The 16,592-nt window shown below is 41.4% G+C and overlaps 1 long non-coding RNA gene across 2 annotated transcripts; it reads right to left on the bottom strand.

The window, feature by feature from the left end:
• Positions 1 to 6,506: 6,506 nt before the first annotated feature.
• On the bottom strand, positions 6,507 to 15,374 carry LOC144365454 (uncharacterized). Of its 2 annotated transcripts, none has more exons than XR_013423910.1 (2): positions 14,980 to 15,374; positions 6,507 to 6,972 (listed from the first exon to the last, which is right to left on the bottom strand). It is a non-coding gene; the product is annotated as an uncharacterized LOC144365454 (long non-coding RNA). The 2 variants fall into 2 exon arrangements; XR_013423909.1 differs by lacking the exon at positions 14,980 to 15,374 and adding an exon at positions 11,909 to 12,158.
• Positions 15,375 to 16,592: the final 1,218 nt, after the last annotated feature.

The following is a 16,592-nucleotide window of genomic DNA, read 5'->3' as shown; positions in this document are numbered from 1 at the left end:
GAAAACTGATACAGTGAGTATAAAGTCAGAGCAAAGAAATGTTATTGCATGGGTCAAATATAAACTCATATTGGCTGTGCCATCTGAGGCCCTTGCCTCTATGGGAGGAATCCCCTTACTCTAAGAATAAGACAGATGAGTACTACCATCTACCACATCACCATCATTCCCATCCCTAAAGTGCTGGAGACGTAGTGACCCATCCTGGGCTTATGGGGTCCTTTTCCAGCTCCATGCAGACCATTCTCAGGTTACTACTCAATTACATGCAGGCCTAAATTTTATTAAAGCTTCATAACTACCCAAGTAAATAGCACATTGACAAAGAGTCTGGATATGTGCTTAGAGATAGCAAGATCTCTCTGTTCCCAAACAAGATAACTTGGATGACGGTCTTCAAATAAGTTAAAAATTTATAAAAATAAAAAAAAATTATAAAACATTTGAGTGCATTTGGTAAATTACTTTTAAATTCAGTTTAAAATGTTTTATAAATGAAATGGAATCAATTTTTTGGAACCTGCAGCATGCCAGGACAGGGCCAGGACTCCCACCTGTAGTACTGTGACTTGGTGAGGGGAGCAGCCCTGCAGGTACCTCTGAACAGTGAACCTCATCTTCTCTCTGGGCAGGTGTAGCCTCACACCTGGCAAGGCCTGGTGATACTGGTGCGGACAGTATTTCAGATATCCTGTTCCCCCCTTTCTCTGGGATCCATTTGTGTGGTACATAAATCATATGACCTATGTTCCACTCACACAGATTGAAAGCCACTGGTATCTGCAATGTTCTACTATGGCAGCAAGTTCTGTTTACAGTAGTAGAGTTGAGTCAAGGTAGGTCATCTTTTATTGTAAGGTTGTGCTCCTTGGCCGGGTGGCTGACTTTTTAAGCCAGGCCACTCCTTTATTCTCTGTAGGTCTTCAGGTGTTTGAGGGGATTCTCTGGGACAGCCTCTTCCATTGCCTTCCCTAATTCTGTTCTCTACCTCCTTTAGCTTTAATCTCATTCTTCAACTCCCAACCCTTATGTGACTCCTTCACTGGTTCCCAGTGCTGGCCCCCCAAAGCTTAGTAAAGGTACATGAGCTCCATGATTTGGGGCCTGAGACTTTCTCTTACAAACTATGGCTAGACCCTTAGCTTGGGCAGGATTCACGGAGGTCCAACCTCAGCCTCCACAATCCAAACTCAGCCTAGGCCCACTAGCCAGAGGCCAGCCAGCCCAGCCCTTGGCAGACTTCCCTCTTTTCTTTTCCCTCCAAGGTGGAAATGGATGTAGGCCATCTCTGAGAGGACTTGAAAATATATTAAACACTTAGGAACCCTATCTGTGGACTGGAATGCCATGAATATATGTGCTCTGGGAAGATTGAGATTTAAACAAGATACGAGAGGCCCTTCTATTTAAAAATCTCTCCTTAGCACAATGAAGATTATATTTTTGTCTTTTATAGAAATTAACTTGATATCTTATTGCTGTCACAAAGCCTTAAAATAGTCGTACAATTAGAAAATTGAAAGCTCTTCTATACATATTTCATGCTGTCTTCATTCAACTTCTAGGAAGAAGGTATTCTTTTTGAAATTTACACATAAGAAACTGATACTGGAGATTGGGGGTAATAATTCCCACCCAACCTGAGGTTACCAGCTTAACAACTCTATCACATGCTGCCTCATTATTTTGAATTGAAATTCTGATCTAATATTACTAACAAAACATAAAAATGAAAAACCACACCTCACTGGTAATATAACTCTAGGCATTATCTCTTAGGGGAAGATGTGTGGCAAGTTTTGTCTTTGGAATGAGAAAACCTACCTTTATAGAGAACATACCTCAGCTTCAGGAAGATGCAATGTTCTAAGTCACTTTCAAGTGTTCCTTCTTAGTTATGATTCATTCTAGAGGAGCAAACACAGAGCACATCATCTCATATGAAAGCTACTGTTTTGGTGAACTAGCTCCACAAAAGGCATTGGGTATCCGACATTGTGCGGTAGCTAATATCTGCCTACATAAGCAAGTTTCAGGCAGTATGTAAACTGACTGGAGCAGAGGCTGCTAATTGTCTGCCTCAAGTCCATTTCCTATCTTATTCTTTTGAAATGAATACTTACTATTCAGGAACTTAATTTTCTAGCCATTCCTGAAAGAAGACTACATTTTCCAGTTGCCCTTGCAACCATTTATGGTCATGTGACTAAGTTCTGACCAATGAAATGCAAATGGAAATGTTATGGGCAACTTCCAAAAGCATCAGGTGGTGAACCTGTGTGTCTTGCTTTGGGTCTTCTTCCATCATGCGTGGTGAGATATTGATGGCATAACTACATTGGATTAGCAAAAAAAAGACATGGGTCTTTGAATGGTTTGTATATAGTTATTCTCCAGATTCCTCTATATGAGTAAAAGTTTAACCTACATCTTCCTCAATCTCTATTATTTGGGGAGTATTTATTTATTTATTTACTTACTTACTTTTTTACATCCAAACCAATTCCTGACAAATATATCTTAGAAATCCAAATGTACTGTGCTCCTGCTTAATAATGGAATTATCTGTGCATTGGGTCCCCTTAAAACATTTATTTAAAAATGAATGATAGGGGCTGGGGATGTGGCTCAAGCGGTAGCGCGCTGGCTTAGCATGCGTGCGGCCCGGGTTCAATCCTCAGCACCACATACAAACGAAGATGTTGTGTCCGCCAAGAACTAAGAAAAAAATAAATAAATGTTAAAATTCTAAAAGGAAAAAAATAAATAAAAAATAAAAATGAATGATAGTTGTCTGACATATTAATTAATTTTGCAAGTGACATCTTAATAGAATTCACATTCTCAAAGATATCATATTTAGTTCTTCATACTTATTGAGTATCTGGCCTGAGAGAGTCTCTACCAGATACAAAGAAAAAAATTAAAGAAGAAGAGATCCCTGATTTAGCGGCACCTACAGTCTAGCTTTGGAAGCAAATATAAATGTTAAACTGTACACTATGGTAAATACCACAGTAACTGTGTAGAAGTCTTATCAGAATTGTTGTAAGAGTAATTAATTCTGCATGAAAGAATCCAAAAAGTTCAGGGAAGTTATACTATTTCTTCTGAATCTGGATGGATATGTAGAATTTCCACAGGGGACTAAGTAAAATCACAAAGCAAAGTAAGAATCCAGCAAAGAGTCCTCATGGCTAGAACACAAAGTAAATGCAGGCAAGTGACCTGCAGTCAGCCTGGAAAGAGGATAGGAGCCAGGTCTTGTCACTACTGAAGACAGGTCACCATTGGAAGCCTGAAATTAGTAGAGGCACAAGTCTGAACGTGTGTTTTAAAAATAATAATGCTCTTAAAATCCTAGAAACACAGAGTAGAATGGTGGTTACTAAGATTGGGGAATGGGCAGACTGGGGAGATGTTGGCCAAAGGACACAAAATTTCAATTAGGAAGAATAAATTCAAGGAGCCTACTGTATATCATGGTGACTGTAGTTAATAACAACAATATATTGTATAGCTGAAAGTTGTTAAGAGAGATTTTAGGTGTTCTCGCCCCCTGCCCCAATATTGTTATGTTGCAGGAATACACACATTCATTGGTTTGCCATTCCACAGTGTACACATATATCAAAACATCATGTCATATTACATAAATTTATACAATTTGCAGTTGTCAATTTGAAGATAAAATAAAAATGCTAATGATATAAGATAAAATAAAAATGCTAATGATGATCCTTGAATCAGACTTCAGAATTGTCTTGTTCATTTTCATTCTCCTTTGGACATCTTAAGCATCATTAGATAATCACTCATCCAGAGGAGAATTTTCTTAAATGTTTATGAAAATGAATGAACATATGAATGAAGATAATAGTTTGCTAGGGCGGCCATAACAAAATACCTCAGACTGATGACTTAAATAACACACAATTATTGTTCATAATTCTGGAGGCTGAAAGTCCAAAATCAAGGTGTTCACAAAGTAGGATCCATGCTGAGGCCTCTTTTCTTGACTTGTAAGTGGCTGCAATCATTCTGTGGGCTTACATGGCGTCTTCTGTATGCATAGGGGAGGGCAGATTTCTGGTGCTCCCTACCAACAGTCCTATCAGACTAGGGCCCCACTCTTATGACCTAATTTGGCCTTAATTACCTAATTAAAGGCTTTATCTCCATATATAGTTACATTGAGGTTTAGAGTTTCAAAATGTGAATTTGGGGAGAATGAAGAAATAATTCAGTCCATAAAACTATCATAATGCATAATATGTAAACAATTCAGATAGCATAGGATCTTTCAGAACTTACATTTAAAAATGGAAGATAACGCTAGGTGTAGGTGGTGCATGCCAATAATCCCAGCAATTCAGGAGGCTGAGGCAGGAGGATTCTAAGTTCCAGGCCAGCCTCAGCAACTTAGTGAGGCCCTAAACAACTTAAGGAAGACCCTGTCTCACAATGAAAAGAATAAAAAATAAAAAGGGCTGGGGATGTGGCAGTTAAGCACCCCTGGGTTCAATCCCTGGTTAAAAAAAAAAAAAAAAAACATAAAATGATCAAATAATGCCAAACTGACGATACTATTACAGACAATAGAAATTAGCTCTCAAGGATGCCACCTCACATTTCTTCTCAAGGTGGGCTAGAACCAGAGTGAGGTGCATGAGTAGCTTAGGTTTTCACATTTAAGGAGGCAACCCCTGTCCAGGTCACATGAGTGCAGGGTGAGCACCTCCTTAAGAATGTGCCAGAGCTCCCTTACTCTCCTTTTCTAGTACCCAACCTGTTTCCAAGTTTCCACCACAAATTTCAAAAACAAAGTTCTCCTAGAAGCTGACTTCAAGATAGAGTTTGAGCACAAGTGGTTTAATTTGGAGGTGCAGGGACCAATGGAGGGGAGTGGGAAAGTGATGGGGGCAGGAGAGGCTGCCAATGGCATGTTGTTATGGGCTGACTTGAAAGTGAAGTCAGGCTGCCCCCATTCGGCTCAGACATCTCATCTTGCACAGAATTGGCCTCTTTCTGCATGAGCCCAGTCACATAGAAGCTGACACCCCCTACCCACTTGCACCCTGATCACAGTATCTTTAACTATGGAGCTGGTGCTAGCTTCGTTCCTGAGTAGGTATAGGAGGTGCCAATTCTGAGAACTTGGTGACACTTTATGAAATGTGTCTTGTGATTGTACTTGCCTCTCTGGCCTCCCTTCTTTGTGTTTTTTTCTGTTTTTATGTGGCCCCCTCACCCACATTCGGTGTCTTGGCCGCAACACTGTCTGCTTTCTGCTCCTTTGGCCTTGGTCAGAATAAATCCTTTGTCTTTGCTTCAAAAAGACCCAGAGTTTGATTTGGGATTTTGGAATAGAGCACCTTAACATTGTGAGTTCTTATACGAGCTCCCCCTGTAGAGACCTATACCCCTGGGGAACCCAGCGGGTAAAAGCGACCCCTCAGCTTCATACCATCTGAGGGGAAAAAAAGAGCTGAAGTTTTTACACACCACTTCTGAACCATCTGTTGAGAGCTGTGGCACATTTGTGCAAAAGCCCTCAGGCATAAAGATGCAGATACTGAAACTTTAAGGTCTGTGGGATCCTGGGTGTCGTATGGGGTGAGGGCAATGACATGGGCTATTATACAAGCAAAGCTTAGATATTGTTGGAAACTTCTCTCCCTCCCCTGAAGGCTGGCTCTCAGCATGACCTAGGTTATTGGGTTATCCCCAGGAATGGAACTTGAGTTGCCCTTGGCTGTTCAGTGTGGGGCCAAAAGGGCAGATTCAAAGATACTGTACTGGGAAGTAGTTAAAAGCCAGAAGGAAAGAAGGATGGGAGTAATATCAACAAGATTGAGGCTGAGATGTTCCAGACAAGAGAGGGTTTGAAACAGAGGGAGGGTAGGAAATGAAACCCAGAGCAAGTCCTGTATCAAAACAGGGGACTTACAGACTTGCACCAGTGGTTGCTGCAAGTCTCTGAGGACTCCTGGTCCCGGGACAGGGGCAGGGAGGGAGCATAACGAGGACAATGATCCAAGGAGCACCTGTGGGGGCAGAATGAAGCACTGGGAATTCTTAGACCAGGCAACCTTAGGGCCCAAAGGATTTGAGAAAATGAATGCCCACATCTGCAAAGTTACCGAAGCCCTCACTTTTGCTCCAGCTTACAGGTGAGCAAGTTCACTGTGCCCTTTTATAGCCCTTCTCAGGCCCCTCCCATGGCATTTTTCAGGAGGCCTTAGAATGTATTTGGGGAAGCACTGGCCCTGGCCCTCCTCTAGGCCCTGAGTCTGGGTCTTAAGGATATAGATACTAAATCTAATCAGCAAATTCATTCTTATTGAAGTTCCCAGAAAGAACATAGAAACTTTTCTATTTCAAGTTGCATCAACTAAAATCTATGACTGTTGAATTCATTTTTAAGTCAATCAAAGATACTTTTTCATGTATCTGGATGGAATGAATGGAATTTACCTAGATAATTTTATCTTGATGCAGGTAAATGTGTGTGCACAAATATATTTGTTTATTGGGTTGGTCCAATGTGGAATCACTCCATGGACAACCATCATTTGAGCATCTATTGTGGTCCAGATACCATGTCGGGTGCTTGACACACACTCTCTTGAATCACTACAAGATTTTCAAGGTAATTCGACAAGCTAAGATTTGTTGCTCTTGGTTCTACCTGACTTGATACTGGTGTGCAGTTTATTATGGCAAATAACTAAAGGTGGCTTTGGTGAATCCTGGCCTAGGAGTCTGAAGTCTCTGGGCTCAGGCACAACTTTGCTGCCCCTCCATAGTTGTGGTCCTAGGTGGCTCTCTCGTTCTCTCTCAGCTCCACTTTCCTCCTTGCACTATGAGGGCTTCAGGCCATCTCTTCTCTAGTTCTCTCGACGTTCTCATGTTCTGTGGCCAGCACAGTCTCATGACTTCGCACATTTCAGATGTGACTTTTACAAGCAGCTGCAAATGAGGACCAAACAAGCTGATTAGGTTAATGCGATTTTATTTTGTTTACTTATGAAACCATCAACAGATATTGATCACACAATTTCTAAATGGTATGCTCAGGGAGATACATCCTTTGAGAAATGTTACAAAGTGAAGGTTTGAATTTAGAATGTACATAAGATCTTCAAGAGCTGGCTTCCATTATCCAAGCTCCATGCTGGATCCTGTCTCCTTGGGTGATCCCTTACTTTCTATGTCTTCACTCTTTCCATCTTCATTTCTTCGTTGACTCCTTTAATTCAGTATAGAAATGTGATTAAGACCTCTCCATTTTCTCTCTCTCTCTCTCTCTCTCTCTCTCTCTCTCTCTTCAATTTTGTCTCTTTTTCCATAATGAATTTTTTTCTTTCTTCCTCGCTACCTGCCCAAGATTTATGGAGTACTCTGCCATCATTCCACCCACTTTCTCTTCTCCCTTTGACTCCTTGCCTCTACTACTCATTCACTAATTTGCACTTATTCAACAATCTTTTTCCCCCTATATGTCAGGCATAGTGCTAGGTGCTTTGGATACAAAGATGAGGAACATTCTATTCTGACAATGCACATAAACTGGGGGGAAAGAAACTCAAAATTGTATAGCACAGGGGTTAAGAGCACAGGTATAGGAGTCCAATTGCCTGGCTGTGAATCCTAGCTTTCTACTTACAAATTGTGGCCTTGGGCAAGTTATGTTACCTCTCCTCTCTGAACTACAGATTTCTTGTGGTATTATGGGGTTCCCCAGAGTGCCTGCCACTGTTACAAGGATTATAGGAGATCATGCATATAAAGCATTTGGTACGTACTTGGCTGATAATGCTGAACAGTATGGTTAATACTACAACACAGAGGGACAAAGCCAAATATGGAGGTGCACCAGGATTCTTTGAAACACATGAGCATGGTTCTTAACCTAGATCTGAGAGGAAAATGATGTTGTGATATTCTAGAACAGAAGAAAGGCCTTAAATGAGTCTTAGAGAGTAACCAGGAGTTCACCGGAAGAGAGTAGAGAGAGAGGAAGGCAAAGCTAGCACTGTTCTGGTACAGACAGCTGTAAATGGAAAGAGACAGAGAGGAGAAAGTCAGCGGCACCTTCCAGAGTTGACCATGCAAGGCGGGGTGGAAATGCACCTGCTGAAGCCAGAAGAGCAGGATCCTCAGCAGTAAGTGTGTACACCTGCCAAAAGGTGGCCCTTATGTCCCCAAAGTAGCAGGACCTCATGCAAGGAGTCCCAGACCCAGTTTTCATTGGTTTCTGGAGAACATCTCTCTGGAAGCAGATAGAGGAAACCAGTGAGTGCCCGTGTCGGAGACTGGGGAGGGCTAATTTTACGTGTCATCTAGCCTGGGTCTTGGGTTGCTCAGATATTTGGTTAGACACTATTCTGGTATGTCTGTGAGAGTGTTCCTGGACAAGATTAACATTTGAGTTGGTAGATTAAGTAAAGTGGCTGTCTTTCCCAAGGTGGGTGGGCATCCTCCAATCAGCTGAAGACCTAAATAGAACAGAAGGGCTGAGTAAGAAAGCATTCTTTCTCTCTGCCTGTCTTCAAGTTGGGATATAAGTCTTCTCCTGCCTTTAGACTCACTTCAGGCTGGAACTTTACCATCAGTTCTCCTGGTTCTCAGGCCTTTGGCTCTCCTGGATATGGATCAGGACTTCTCAGACTTCATAATTATATAAGCCAACTCTCTTTTGCACATTCTCTCTCTCTCTGAGTGTGTGTGTGTGTGTGTGTGTGTGTGTGTGTGTGTGTGTATGTGTGTATACATACACATCCTATGGATTCTGTTTTTCTGGAAACCCCTGATATATTGGGAAAATCTCTATGATTCCCATGAGTCTCTGCTTCCAGCTTTCCCTACTTTCCACTTGCCCTTAATATTCCTAGTTGAGTTATCTTTCCAACATGTATCTGAGCAGGCCAGGCCCTCCTTTAATAACTTTTCCTGGTTACCAGTTCCCTATAGTCCCTAATTCCTACCCTAGAGTCCAAGGTCCTTAAAAATCTGGCCTCAGTCTATGGTTCAGCCTTCCTTTTTCTCTTTCCTCTGCACCAATACCACTATCCTAGACTCACCTGACCTTTCATACCTTTATGACTTTTGTTGTCTCCATTGTTTGGCATGTCCCGTCCCCTTTTTTTCCCCTGGTTGGCTAGCTGCTAATCAGTCTTTAAAGTCTAGCTTAGGCCATGTGCAGTAGCAAACACCTCTAATTCCAGCAGCTAGGGAGGCTGAGGCAGGAGGATGATAAGTTCAAAGCCAGCCTCAGAAACTCAGTGAGGTCCTAAGCAACTCAGTGTGACCCTGTCTCTAAATAGAATATAAAAAAGGGAAAGGGATGTTGCTCAGTGGTTAAGCACCCCTGGGTTCAATGCTCTGTATCAAAAAATCAGTGAATAAATAAAAAGTCCTACTTAGGAGTCAGCAAATCCATCCCCAAGTCCCTAAAGTCATACAACCTGAGCTCCACTTCATTCTCCATTATGGCAAGAATTACATCTTATTTTTGGACCCAAGAGGTCTATTTCCACTAATAGACAGAGGACTCCTCGTAGGAACCATTGCAGATTCAGTTTTGGATCCCAAGGGCCTAGCATGGGATAGGCACTCAAGTCCTAATTTCCAAAATGCTAAGCATGGATGGATACAAGAACACTTAGACAGAAAGTGGGAGAGTTGAAGCAAGCAGGAGAGAGGGTATAGAAAACACTTGCCACAGCCCATTCTCCTTTTAAAATGTCCCATTGAATGAACATCATGATCCTCTTTCTGAGGAATGCTATATACCACATGCCACTAACAACCAATAATCAAATATGAACTTGTGTTCATAAGATTTGTTTTGTTTTATTCTTACCCATTCATCAAATTTCCATTTGAGCTTGAGGAGTCTTGACTCATTTCAGAGACTGCGGTCCTCTCTTTTATTTTGCACTGGGGAAATTTCAGGAAATTATTCCGGGTGCTTTTGGGACATTTGTTCATGGCATTGTTTAATGTAAAATTAACATTTTAGGGATGTTAGAATTTAGAATTTCTGGAAAATGTTCTTTGATCTTTTGAATCATAATTAAATGCATGTTCAGAGTTTGAAAATTCATGCTCTATAACTTGTTCAGAGTGTGGAAAGGCTTTATAGAGGAGTTATGGTTTTCAATAAAAGTTGGCAAAATATGATACAGAGATTAAAGAGTAAGCAAGTTTATTTTGGCAGCTGACGATCCTAGGCCTAGTGAGTTTCTCATCCTAACTCCCGCTAAGCAAGAGGAGCAAAGGCCCGCGTGTAGAATATTTAGAATGAAACTCCAACAGGGCAGCAAAGGTTAGTTTCATTATGTTAAAAGCAACACTAAGACCAAAAAAAACACTTTTAACATTCATACTACATAAAAGTAGTCTGTCTCAATGTTGTGCTGCTGAGCAGTTGGGGAAATGAGTATTTCTACAGTGGCCAAAAGCCTGCAGATTTCTCTTATGACTCATGTCGAATTCTGAAAGCTTGGTATGCGGAAGGGTGTAGGAGCCTCACTTCCTCATTCCAGTTAACTGGCTCAACACTAAGTCAGGCAACCACTCAATCCAGAGTGTATTTTCTAAGACCCTTTGATATTTGGAATAAAGAGTGATCTTTTATTTCTGAATTAAAAACAAAAAATGCAGAAACAGTTTTGCATGTGACAGCAACACACACATTCCTTCATGTTCTCTATTTTGGGGGCTGATATAAAATGAGTACCCTGACCTTGAGAAGCAATTAAAATATCCGGGCTTCATTGTCCTCCTCTATGAAATGGGAATAACTTCTGCCTGCATCGTTTATGCAGGAATTAAATGAGTGAATCTAGGTGAATAGAACAACACTGACACAGACCCATTGTTCAATAAACAATAGCTATTGCTGGGAACGTGGGAGTTGTCTGTGTTAATAATAATGTAATGGGAAGAAAATTGGGCAAGAAATCAGAAAGGCTCAGTTTGCAAAAATCACTACTTAACCCATGAACCAATGCTGTTTACTTACCTTATTTTTTTTTTTCTTGGTACTGGTGATTGAATCCAGGGGCTCTTAACCACTGAGCCGCATCTCAGCCCTTTTTTATATTTTTATTTAGAAACAAGGTCTGGCTGAGTTGCTTAGGGCCTCCTTAAATTGCTGAGGCTGGTTTTGAACTATTAATCCTTCTGCCTCAGCCTCCTTAGCTACTGGGATTACAGGTATGTGCCACCATGCCCTCCTACTTACCTATTTTGAAGCCATAATTTTTCATCTTAACATGAGGGGTTTGGCTTACATAACTTTCTAACTTCAATATACTGGTCAATATGGCAAAGTCTCTAAGCTCCATTCCCTCAAACCCTTGCAACTTTCCTGAAATCTTCTTCAACCACAAGCAAGTTTTGTGTCTGGCATCCTGCAAGATCTTGAACTCCACCTTGACTTGCTCCATGTAGATGAAGAATAGCTCTGAAGAAATGTTCAGAGAAAGAGATGTTTGGGGGCAATGATCTCCAAATCCAAGGACACGGTATCTAGAAATGTTTTTCCATACTGGTGGGTACAGAGAGAAATTTCAGATTTGTCTCCAAGAGATACTGTTTCCTTTTGAGAAATTGATAGTTCCATAGCCCTTGACACAATTTGACCATTTTAACTTGGTAAAAGAGATATTTTTCAACTGGGGAAATAAAATCCTCTAGACTAGCTTCATTTAAGGACAGGCAGTCACAACAGCCTAATCACCTCCTGCATCTCTGTGGCTTGTAGCCTCTACAAAAGTCTTTGTCAGACATGATGTATTTCAACCCCACAACAGCTGTGTGAGATAGGATGGGCAGTTGTGAATATCCCCACTGCCCAAAGAAGGAAGCTGATCTCCAGAGAGATTATGTAACTCACCTGGATCACAAAGCTTCTTAGGTTATGTGCTCCTCTGGGGATGCCAGGCTTCTGGGCAATATGATGTACCCACACACCTCTCAACACTGAGCCTGAGCAGCAGCAATTTTGCCTTATCTGGTAGTCTCCTTGGAAACTGGCAAAATATTTAGTATCTCCATCAGATAAAATTAAGCCAAGAAGTTTTCAAAGAAGGGAATATGAGAACAGCTTCTTAAGCAGGCTGAATGGTGAAAACAAGGGTTAAGGAGAGGGGAGACCATCCCCATTCTTTATCAAGAGGTTCCATTGTAATTCTTATCGATAAACACTTATAAAGGGGCTGTTACACTATCGACATTCCAATATGCATGAAAGTCATTTATAAAGGGTTGCACTCAACTCAAAAGTAACAGTCCTTTAGAACAGTTTATGGAAAAATTTATCTGCTTACAAAGGAAAAACACAGCATGTAAGCATTTTATTGATTAAATGAAATGCTGCAAGAATAGATTTCAGGTTCATGAATCAGGAGAAAGATTCCTCTTGGCAAGCTTGTAATTTTGCTTAGTCAGTTCTGCAGATAGAAGATAATAGCGTATAACTTTCTCTCTCTGATGTTCCCTGCTTGGATTCAGAAAGAAAGGATCCTCTGTAGCTTCTCCCTAACTCACTCTTGGAGGCACCCTGTTCACCTAGGGCTGTGTACTGGGAGAGCTCTGACTGAGGGATCTTGGGATGTGAGGTAGGGTCACCTCTGACAAACACACAATGATGTTAGTTCTTGAACCCTCCAGATGCTGCACTAGATGATCCAGAGGGCTTCCAGCTGGGGTATAAGAAATGTCCTTTCCTTCTCCCAGAAAGCAGTTACTGAGAGTGCCCAGAACCACCCTGTTTCCAGAAGTCTATTATGGTTTAGATTTGATATGTTCCCCAAAAGATGTGTGAGGAAAATACAAGAAAGCTTAGAGGTGAAATGGTTGAGTTATGAGAGGCTTAACCTAATCAGTGCATTAATCCACTTGCATGGATTAACTGGGTGGTAATCCAGGTGTGGTTGGAGAGAGAGTTCACTGGGGGCATGCCTTTGGGGTTTATATTTTATTCCTAGTGTGGTTCTCTCTCTGCTTCCTGGTGCCATGTCCTGAGCTGCTCTTCTCTGCCATACCCTTCTGCCAAGATGTCCTGCCTCACCTTGGGCCCAGAGCTCTGGAGTCTGATATCTATGGACTGAGGACTCTGATACCATAAGCCAAAATAAACTTTACCTCCTGTAATATAGGAAAAAAGATACATTCATACATTGCTGCTAGGACTGAAAATTGGTACAACCACTATGGAAAGCAGTATGGAGATTCCTTAGAAAACTTGGAATGGAACCACCATTTGACCCAGTTATCCCACTCTTCGGCATATACCCAAAGGACTGAAAATCAGCATATTATAGTGACATGGCTATATCAATGTTTATAGCAGCTCAATTCACAATATCTAAGCTTTGGAACCAACCTAAGTGCCCTTCAACAGATGAATGGATAAAAAAATGTGGTACATATACACAATGGAATATTACTCAGCCATAAAGAAGCATTTTTCTTTATGGCATTTGCCAGTAAATGGATGGAACTGGAGACTATCATGTTAAATAAAATAAGCCAATCCCAGAAAAACCAAAGGCCAAATGTTTTCTCTGATATGCAGATACTAACTCTCAATGGGAGGGAGTGGAGGTTCACTGGATTGGAAGAGGGGGCAGGGGGGATGGGAATGGGAAAGACAGAGGAATGAGTCAGACATAACTTTCTAATGTTCATATTATAAATTCACTACCTGTGTAACTCCACATCATGTACATCCACAAAAATGGGAAGTTATACTCCACGTGTGTATGGTATGTCTAAATACATTCTACTGTCATGTATAGCTAAAAAAGAATAAATAAAAAACTGCTGTGTTAAAAGTGTTCTTGTCAGTTCTTCTGGTCACAGTGACAACAACAATGACCAAAAAAAAAAAAGTTTATGCGAAAGTCCTCGCAAAAAAGGTGGAGAAAGACGAACCCCACCAAGGCCCTCACCCAATTTTCTCCTTACTTTGTGTGCTGGAAAAGAGAGCTACATAATATTTGAATGGTGCTACCAAGCCTTAGGAGGCCTGATGGGAAGTGAGGTTTGGTGATGGCAGACTCACCACTGAGCAATGTGTGAGGACCCTCCTGATGGTGCTTTGCCCCGGGGTTCACAGAAATGTGGCTCTAAAGCCTGGTACATCTCTAAACCCATTTATCTACCTTCCCAAAGATTGGGGTCACTTTGTTCTAGTTCTAGAAGAAAGGTTTCAGGCTGGCTTTTCTTTTTTTCTAATAGGATTTCAATTTGTCCATCTATCAATCTGTACAATGTCTGGTTAATCAAAAATCAAAGGCATCTGAATAAGAAGCCCACCAACAAATTGCCATGCCCTCCTATGAGCCCTTGGACAGGTGGAAAGGAAATAATGATCTCTACTTACCAAGGACCACTCTGCCCAGGAGCAACTCTCCTGCATTTCATCTCCTCCCCAATCCCTAAGGTAGTACTCCTTGCAGTTGAGGAATAGACTCGTAGGTAGAATAATTAAGTTTATGTCAGAGAAAAAGAGTGGCCCTATATAAATCTCAATTCCTGTCTTTAAACAATATTGCCTCCAAATGGGCTAGACAGAACAGAGATTTGGACTAAAGAGAGTTCTGGAACTTGGACCCAGCTCCAAGTACTATGTTTTATAGTTTCTTACTGCCTGCCCATCTACTCTGATCTATAAATGCAATCTGCACACAATTTCTCTTACAGACATTAGGAAACATAAAGGTAAAACTTAGAGAGGAAGAAAGTTAAAAAGATTCATGGACATTTCATTGGGCTCAGTATCAAAGTTGGAGTGTGTGTGCATGCATATATGTGCAATCTCTCTCCCTTTCTCTCTCTCTCTCTCTTTCTCTCTCTCTCTCTCTCTCTCTCTCTCTCTCTCTCTCTCTCTCTCTCTCTCACACACACACACACACACACTCACACACATGCACCCACACGGTGCCTTTTCCACGGCCTCACCTCTGTGACCATGAAGAAGAGAGCAGGACCTCTCAGTATGTCAACAGCTCCAGCGACTGCTGCCCAGAATAGCCTTGGCTGCTCGGTGCCTCATCACATTACAGCACAGCATCTCAGTTACTGTCCATCATCAGCCTCGCTGCTTTTTAGCCTCCAGTTCTCTTTCTTTCTCTCCTGATCTTTTTCTCTTCATGGTGTGTTAGCTCCCTGTGGCTAGCTTGGTTTGTGCTTCTCCAAACCACATTCCATTTCCTGTCTCCTGCTCTGCTCCAGCCCTGTTGGATGTCTGATTTGGTTTCCTCCTCTGGTCTTTGCAGTCCCCACTGTGCCTGAGATCTTCCAGGTTATTAGGAACCAGTGTCAAATAAGGACAGCGAAGACAAGAAGAGTAGCTACCAGTGCTTTCCTGAGATGGGCATAGAAATGCCAAGGCTTAGCTTCTACGGTTTGCTCTGATATCCAGTTCTGCTATTTAGGCCAGTACCTCGTTTCCTAAGTCTTGGTTCTATTATTTGTTAGGATTAGGGTTTTTGTGGGATTTTTTTTTAAGAGTGCTGGGAATTGACCACAGGGCCTTATGGATGCTGGGAAAGCACTCTACCATGGAGCTACATCCCCATCTCTCAGTTCTGTTATTTGTATGATAGGTACAAGGGTTGGAGAAGTTAATAAGATAACGGTATAACTTAGCAAGTAACAGCTATGGAAAATGGTTCTAGTTATTTTTACTATTATCATTATTATGTGACTTATTTCTCACATTCATATGACACAAATCTTCCTTTATATCCTCCTTCATCCCCATTTATAGTCCTTTTCTTAATAGTTTACTTCAATAACTTTTACAAATAGGTTTTGTTACCCCAACCTCTAAGTACCGAGACAGTCACAAATGGGATATGTAACTTTCCCAAGGTCATACCATTTGGAAGAAGAGCAACTGGGATTAATGAACTCACATCTGAGTCCTTTGGGAAACAGTTGCAAAGTACTTCCAGTACTTTTCAGTTTGCTGAAGGTCAAGCAGGCTGTGATGAACAGACAGAGGCTTGAAGACAGGAATAACCAAATGGAGAAACAGTGGGAAAAACTACAGATAAACAGCAAGTAACTACTGAATAATGGGATAAAAGTATTCAAATAGTCCCTTAGAGTCTTGGGGGGACATCCCCAAGTGGTGGGAGTCCAGAGATCATGATTTTTTTCACCACCACTGAGCTAAATATAAGCTATACCCTGCCAGCTCCCTAGGGCTATGGGACACATTGGAAGAAAGGGTAGTTCTCATTTAGGGGACAGAGGGGCAATCAAGGAGAGCATGTAAGAGTAGAAAACCTTATTAATATAAGTGTCAGAAAAAATAACATAGAAATGAGAAGTAAAAAGATATATCTAAGTGGTAGCACTAGCATGCACAAAGGCACCCGGGCTAAAGCCAAAGGATTCATGGTGGGCAAGAGCATCAGTATGTGTGGACCACATCATGAGAAGTCTGGAATGTCCTGCTAAGGAGCTTGGATTTTATTCTGAGTCAGAAGGAAGCCACATAAGGGGTAGATCAAGATTGAAGCTATATTGGATAGCAGCATGTATGTGGAGGCTGGATAGGAGAG

The sequence above is a fragment of the Ictidomys tridecemlineatus genome, chromosome 7 (assembly GCF_052094955.1).
Source record: "Ictidomys tridecemlineatus isolate mIctTri1 chromosome 7, mIctTri1.hap1, whole genome shotgun sequence".
Classification (NCBI taxonomy): domain Eukaryota; kingdom Metazoa; phylum Chordata; class Mammalia; order Rodentia; family Sciuridae; genus Ictidomys; species Ictidomys tridecemlineatus.
The sequence above is the reverse complement of the archived record's forward strand: the minus strand, read 5'-3'. Positions and strand labels throughout refer to the sequence as shown.